Source organism: Myotis davidii, unplaced genomic scaffold, assembly GCF_000327345.1.
Source record: "Myotis davidii unplaced genomic scaffold, ASM32734v1 scaffold573, whole genome shotgun sequence".
Taxonomy (NCBI): Eukaryota; Metazoa; Chordata; class Mammalia; order Chiroptera; family Vespertilionidae; genus Myotis; species Myotis davidii.
The window spans coordinates 5,830,869-5,838,352 of NW_006285997.1; the positions used below are offsets into that span (position 1 = coordinate 5,830,869).

The 7,484-nt window shown below is 43.3% G+C and overlaps 1 protein-coding gene across 1 annotated transcript in view; it reads left to right on the top strand.

The window, feature by feature from the left end:
* Positions 1 to 4,057: 4,057 nt before the first annotated feature.
* INHBA (inhibin beta A) overlaps positions 4,058 to 7,484 on the top strand; it is a 21,563-nt gene continuing 18,136 nt past the window's right edge. The window contains exon 1 of the mRNA XM_006757231.1: positions 4,058 to 4,231. The gene's annotated coding sequence lies outside the window, so the exon portion shown is untranslated. The remainder of the gene's footprint in view (positions 4,232 to 7,484) is intronic.

Here is a 7,484-nt window from a genome sequence, read left to right on the forward strand (position 1 = left end):
GCTGCCTCCTGCACCCCCCCCCCACTGGGGATCGAGCACATAACCTGGGCATGTGCCCTGACCAGGAATCAAACTGTGACCTTCTGGTTCATAGGTTGATGCTCAACAACTGAGCCACACCAGTTGGGCTAAATTTAATTTTATAAAATCACAATAAGATAGCTCCTCACACCTGTTAGAATGGTTTTTAATAATAAAAAACACACTAAGTGCCGAGACCGGTTTGGCTCAGTGGATAGAGCGTCGGCCTGCGGACTGAAAGGGCCCAGGGTTGATTCCGGTCAAGGGCATGTACCTGGGTTGCGGGCACATCCCCAGTAGGAGATGTGCAGGAGGCAGCTGATCGATGTTTCTCTCTCATCGATGTTTCTAACTCTCTATCTCTCTCCCTTCTTCTCTGTAAAAAATCAATAAAAAAATATAAAAAAAAAACACACTAAGAGATAACATTTCTGGGAGAGATGATGATATCTGATTTATATTTTTTGGAAATAACAATATTAATGCTCTATTTTTAAATTTGTATATTTGCAACAATACTGTATAAGTCAAAATTACAATCCTTTCACAATAAATTCATCCTAGTGCCAATTTTTATTTAGAAAATCATTTTTTAAATATGTTTTTAATTAAATTTATTGGAGTGACATTGTTTAATTAAAGTTTTCAGTGTACATTTCTATGGTACATTATCTGTATATTATGTATTGTGTCCACCACCCAAAGTCAAATCTCTTTTTATCACCATATATTTTACTCCCTTTACCATTTACTACCTCCCCACTCCTCTTCCCTCTAGTAACCACCATACTATTGCCAGAGTTTTTGTTTGTTTGTTTTTCTTATTTGTTCATTTGTTGCTTTCATTTTTATATCCCACATATGAGTGAAATCATATGGTTCTTGACTTTTTCTGTTTGACTTATTTTACTTAGTATAATATTCTCAAGATTTATCCATATTGTTGCAAATGGTGGTATTTTATTTTTTGTATGGGTGAGTAGTATTCCATTGTATATATGTACCACATCTTCTTTCTCCAATCATATATCAAAGGCCATTTTAGTTGGCCACCATGAATAAAGCTCCAATGAACATATGGGTGCATATATCTTTGTGAATAAATGTTTTCAATTTTTTTTTTTCTGTAGATACCCAGAAGAGGGGTTGCTTGGTCATATGGTCACTCTATTCTTAATTTTTTTGAGGAACCTCCATAATGGTTTCCATAGTGGCTATACCCATTTACTATTCATTTATATTTTCCACATTTTATTTAAAAACTGTGTGTTAGTTTTAAAATTAGAATGGATGCCATTTAGAAAGCAATAATTTTGGAAGGGCAAGAAGGTCCCCCACATTGCTGCCTTTTTCTTTCTGTACTGATGCATCAGAAGAGAGCACCCCTGCCTCTTCCTACTTGCACAATAGCTTGTTCACCTAGGTCATGGATGCTCCATTAGTCAATAGGATTCTAATTTGGGGTGTCTCACTTTCTCTAGGGGTCATATTACTTTTCTGAGTCCCCCAGAAGTTTGTGTAGAAGTAGGATATGTAGTTTGTTTTTTAAAAAAACATATTTTATTGATTTTTTACAGAGAGGAAGGGAGAGGGATAGAGAGTTAGAAACATCGATGAGAGTGAAACATTGATCAGCCACCTCCTCATGCACCTCCCACTGGGGATGTGCCCACAACCAAGTTATATGCCCTTGACCGGAATCAAACCCGGGACCCCTCAGTCCGCAGGCCGATGCTCTATCCACTGAGCAAAACCAGTCAGGGCAGGATATGTAGTTTTAAATGCCTAAGTACTAATTTCCTTTGGTCACACTCCTAACCAGCAGCTAGTGTTAATGTCTTTTGCTTCGTCATTCCTTGCCCTGGTTCCACCTAAGCAGCTGCTAGATATCAGAACTCCCCTTCATTGGAGAAGAGTGGGGCAAAACATCACTCAGTTCAATAACTTGGCTTTACTGACCACAACAGGTTGATGGAAGTGGTCAAATTTACACCTACAAGCTAATATAACCACCAATTCTACCGGAATCCCTACATTGTTTCTTTGAAGTACATGCTATTCTCCTGGCGTCAGTTAGGGGGCAGCAGATATCCTGGCATTTTTTTGCTGTCTAAAGTAAGCTTCAGTTTGGAGATCCTGAAGTTGATATGCATTGTATTAATATTTTCCTTACCATGTCACGTGGTCTGGCAGTTCCTTCCTGCACTAGCTGATCATTTTAGGGAGCCAAGCCACTCACCTACTAGAGTGTTTATAATTCAATACCGAGTAAAGGTGAACCCAAGTAATAAATTACCCTGTGTAATTACTGCACTGTGCCTTAGCTGAGCCAGTTTCATTACTATCCAAATATTACAAAACCCAGCCTTCTCTTCTGGTCTGCCATTCAGTCTCGCACACACGCCCAAGTAAGCTTTATTTTGACTCCTTAAAATACCCTCAGAACGGGACTGCATGTAAAGGGATGAGTGAAAACATCTATAAAATTGCTTTTGCAAGGGCTGCAAGCTGCTAATTTAAGAGGATGAAAGATAGCTCGGCCTGCGGTCGAAACATTTCCTTTTCCTGATACATATACATTAAGGAGATGCTACTTTTTCGGCTATTTATCAGCTATTGAAAAGCGTGAATGCTGAGTTTGAATCCAGGTAGTCCAGCTGCAGAACCACACACTTTACGCACAGCTTCAAATGGACTTCTTCCTATTTCAGACCCCTGGGGTGCAGAGCCCGCGCCTTTAGTAACCATGAGGCCGTAGGTAGCTGTGCCCACCCACGTCATTCGGGGAGTCTTGACGACAGGCTGTCCTCTTCAGCTACATGCCACCAGGGACAGAGTCAACCAGGAGTCATTTGGGATGAGGTGGTTCTAAAGACTGCCTTCATTTTACGTCCGGGAGGAAGCTGTTCTGAGGAGGACCTGTCTTCTTGGGACCAGGACCCTTGGTGAAGTTTGGCCTTTGTACGCCTCCATCTGAAAACTTAGTTTGTTTTTTTAATGAGGATTTGGATTGAAGGTTAGAGAGGATTGCTCAGAGGGGGAAAGTGTGAAATGGTAATCGCTTTCATATGACACTTGAGAAATGTTATAATGAAGCTGAGTAAGTTGGAGCATGAGTTAGCCAGTCCTTTGCCTAATGATGTCACCCACTTTCTGCTTCCTCCAGTCTATGATTAATGAGAGGGGGATTATTACAGTAACTCACTCCAAGTGGGCAGCAGTGACATCAGCAGCAGCTGAGCAAACTGACTGCATTTAGTCGTGCGTGTGGATGTGGGCATTTTTTTTTTCTCTGTGACTAACATGAAGCTAACAGCATCTAATGAAACAAAAGCTCCTTGAAATTTGGGGAACTTATTGAGTGGACTTTTTTTCTACAGGGAGCACCATTTTAATTATTCTCATGTTATAGTTAAATGATGTTAGAATTGGCCAAAATTACATGACTGGCTTTCTGCCCCTCTTCATGTAGTCATCACAAATTAACTCTTGATCTTTGGGAAGGAGGTTTCCTGAAGCTTTTGCTTTCTAATAGAATGGCTCTTCCTACATTGATCATTCTATCTCATCTTTTAAAAGAAAATCAGTGAGTATTAAGGAAATGGACTGTGGCCATAAGTTTTTTTGGTGTGTGTGTGTGTGTGTGTGTGTGTGTGTGTGTGTGTGTGAAAGTTCAAGACTAGTTGTAGAATCCAGTGGTCCCAGTTCAACATTTAGAATATTGGGCTTAATTAGTTTGCTTTGCAAGCTGATAAAAATGAACAGAAGTGCTGGTTGCTATTTCACCTTTACAAACTTGACTGTCCTAAAATTAGAGTGGGGCACCTCGAAATATTTACTCACCGAGCTGAGCCACTGCCAGAACGCACTGTCATGTACATGAAAGTACACAGAGTCTGGAACAACGGCGCTCCACTGTGCGGGCCTGGGCATGCCTCAGAGGTGCTTCGACAGGGGGCAGAACCTTTGGACTCTTTCTATCAACACACAAAGGAGACAGCAATTCACTGATAAAAAAATACACATAGGACTGCCCCCAGCTTATTCTGTCTTCCCTTCTGAAGCTACAGTTTGGGAACAGGTCGTGGGATAGCTTTGTGGATAGACAAACCTGGATTCTGCTCTCTTATCCAAGTCCAATGGAGTCTAGATGCTAAACCTATATGTCCACGAGTCAGCAACATGGAACTTATTACCCGAGAGGATCCAGGTGAGAAAAACACTTACAATAGCTGTTATACGTTCTTTTGTGAGTACCTCTCCCAATCTTCTGGGGTAATATACGGTCTACTTCTGTGGCAGGTGTTTGTTGATTGCATTAGAACTGAGCTGTGATCATCAATTTTGAAATGTATGTTGGCCAGGAAAAACTTTGAGGACATAGTTATCCTTCTGAGTTAGTGTTAGTATTGGCTCCCCTCAATATATGTTCTTTTATGAGGTTATTTGTGACTATTTCTCTCTACATATTGAGTTGTTCACAAGTACTAAGTAGTTCTTGGGAAGAAGTCCAGGTGTCTCTGAATCATGGGGAGACTGATTGAAGTGTCTGGTTCCAAAATGACCATTTACCTGAGGAGTCTGATTCACATACTAGAGCTAATGAGATGGCCTTGGAGTGTCTAATACATTTCCCACTATGGCTCTCTTCATCTTGCAACAGTCTCTGACCGGCCGTCTCATTCTGGATGATCCAAATCACCCAGGGACTAAGTGATGAGTCAGGGAAGTGGCCGAATCATGCAGGGGATGGCATTTCACATCTAAGCCCGTTGGATCCAGGCAACTTCCCTGTTGTGTGTTTCACCAACATTTGTTGATTATTATCATTATTTCCCCTGATATGAAATCTTTCATAATAGCTCCCCCAGTCCTCGCATGGGGGCAACACCTGAAAGGGCATTGCCTTTCTTCAACAGTCATCCCACCTCCTTTTAAAGAGGAAGTTTGGAGAATATCATCTTGCTTGGAAGACGCATTAGGATTTAGCAAAGCACTCTGTTTTCTCTCTTTGGATATGGTGTGTCATTCCCCTAATGTATTAAACAAATAAAATCAAGCTACATCATATTTGTTTGCTCTGGGACAGTGGTTGGCAAACTCATTAGTCAATAGAGCCCAATATCAACAGTACAACGATTCCAACTTCTTTTGGCAGCCAAATTTTTTAAACTTAAACTATATAGGTAGGTACATTGTTATTAACTTAATTAGGGTACTCCTAGGGCTTAGGAAGAGCCACACTCAAGGGGCCAAAGAGCCGCATGTGGCTCGCGAGCCACAGTTTGCTGACCATGGCTCTGGGAGAAAGGCATGGCAATCTCGCTTTCGTGAACTTTACTTCTGAGAATTCTCTATTGCATGGACTTACCTGCTACGGAATTACTGACGTGAATAACTCAACTCCTCACTCACTTACTCTTTTCCATAAGCCTGTTGCTTCCTAACAACTCCAGTGTTGGCCAGCTCAGATCATTTTGTTGCTGGTCACCAATATTCTTCTTTTCCTTAGAACGTAAGGTCCGCAGGACATGTACCAAGGCCATGCTGGAAAATTGGGGGTGGGGGTCGGGGAGACCACAATGTTGCCGGTACGCTTACAGAGCAGTATCTGCTGTGTGGTGTGGGTCTGCATTAACCAGGAAGCACAAAACACAGGAGAAGGCAGAATTGCTTGAATTATTATTTTTCATGGTTGCCAAGGCCCTTTGGGGCACGGATGGGAAAGGAATTATGTGAAACTTCAAAATTATAACTCAAAATCAGGGTTTCTCAACTCTGGGGCACCCAACTTTTAGCCAGCAAATGTCTGTTGTGCAGGCTGGCCTGTGCACTATAGGACGTTTAGTAGCATCCCTGGTCTCTGCCCACTAGATGCCAGGAGCCTCCCCACCTTGTTAGGCCGAGTAAAAATGTCTTCATTGTCAGGTGACTTCTGGGAAGCAAAATCACCCCCAGTGAGAACCACTGCTCTAGACTAAAGGATAACAGTTTACATTTTTTCTCTCCCTGATCATTTTAGTTCTAGCATCTGGGTTCCCTCTGTTCTGATAAGGCATTTCCAAATACTCTGAACGCAGAGCACAAGACCTTGTGGAACATCCCAGTGATTCTCAGGGAAATGTGAGGTTAGGAAGACAATTTTGGATTAATTATTTCTGACTCTTGTTTTCTACTAAATTCTGGAGGAATTTCAATCTTTCTCTCTCTCTCTTGATCTGTGTCACTCTCTAGCTCCATTCATTGATTTACCTTAAAAGCAAACAGCTTCCCAGTTCACTTTTGAATGTGAAATACTGACCCTTCTTTGTCCCAAATCTCTCTCTATACAGCCGGCTGTACAGGAAACAGGCAGGGTTTGCCAATCCCGTATTCAACCTAAAAACCATTTGATGAGACTCCCCACATCTCCCTGCAGCAAATAACATTCTGACTCTGCCCACGTTTTCTCGATTCTTAGCTTCCCCTCGAGGGAGTCACCGCTGCCCACCTAGGCCAGGTTTTCCCTCCTTGAGGCCAGAATAACACGTCAGCTGCTGGGAACACCTCGAGCCCTTTTTTATTTCTCTCCACAGTCACGTATCATGTTCTGTCTCCCAGAAAGGATGAACCAGAAAGCATGCTTTTTTGGAAGCAGATTTTTCATGGGAAGGAACTAAAACACCCTGAGTTGTCAGCAGCCTCGTCCGTGCTCTGAGCCCCCAGCCTCTTGCTAGTTCAGCTGAATCAGAGGACAGCTTCCCAGTCACCTGCTAGGGATGTTCACGTCTCCTGGCTCTCCTGGCCTGTATGTTTCACTGAACACCAGCAATGCGTGCGCTGCAGCTAAAACAACAGCCCCCTTTTCTAGGGCCATTTCCTTGCTCCAGAAGCCGTGAGCAAAGAGGCCAATTAATAAATAGCATGGGTGGAAACGGAGGACATAAGGTTTGCTTGGGAAGAAAAATGAACGTTCTTGCTTCTTGCTCGATGCTAACTTCACCCAGGGACAGCCGCTGCCACGGGTCACAACCACTACAGGTGAGCCGGGCCCTCAGGTGTGTGTCACCACAGGCCACAGGCAGGAGCAGGGATCCTGGTCTCTCCCCTGGCTGCACCGTTGAGCCCTTATCCTTAAAGGAACTGTGTTTTTGACCAACTCTCTCATGGTGATTGAACACACCAGCTCCCCAGCAAGGCACAGCCCTTGGAGTTAGCAGCAGCAAGACAAGCCCTAATTGCTCCATTTACATAAAAGTAGAAACACACAACTTCTAAATATAAATCTCTGGCACATCCTGCCTTTTGCAATTACAGTGAAATAAGGTAGCACCGTTTCCCTCCCGGCTCCCTGTCGCAGCAAGCTGCTCGCCGGGTTGTCCAGGGGCAGCTCCCCTAGGCCAGAAGGGAGCCTTGCAAATGCTCCCGGGAGGAGTTGGGCGCTGTGTGAAGTGGCCAAGCAGGCCGGCAGCCCCAGGTGGGAC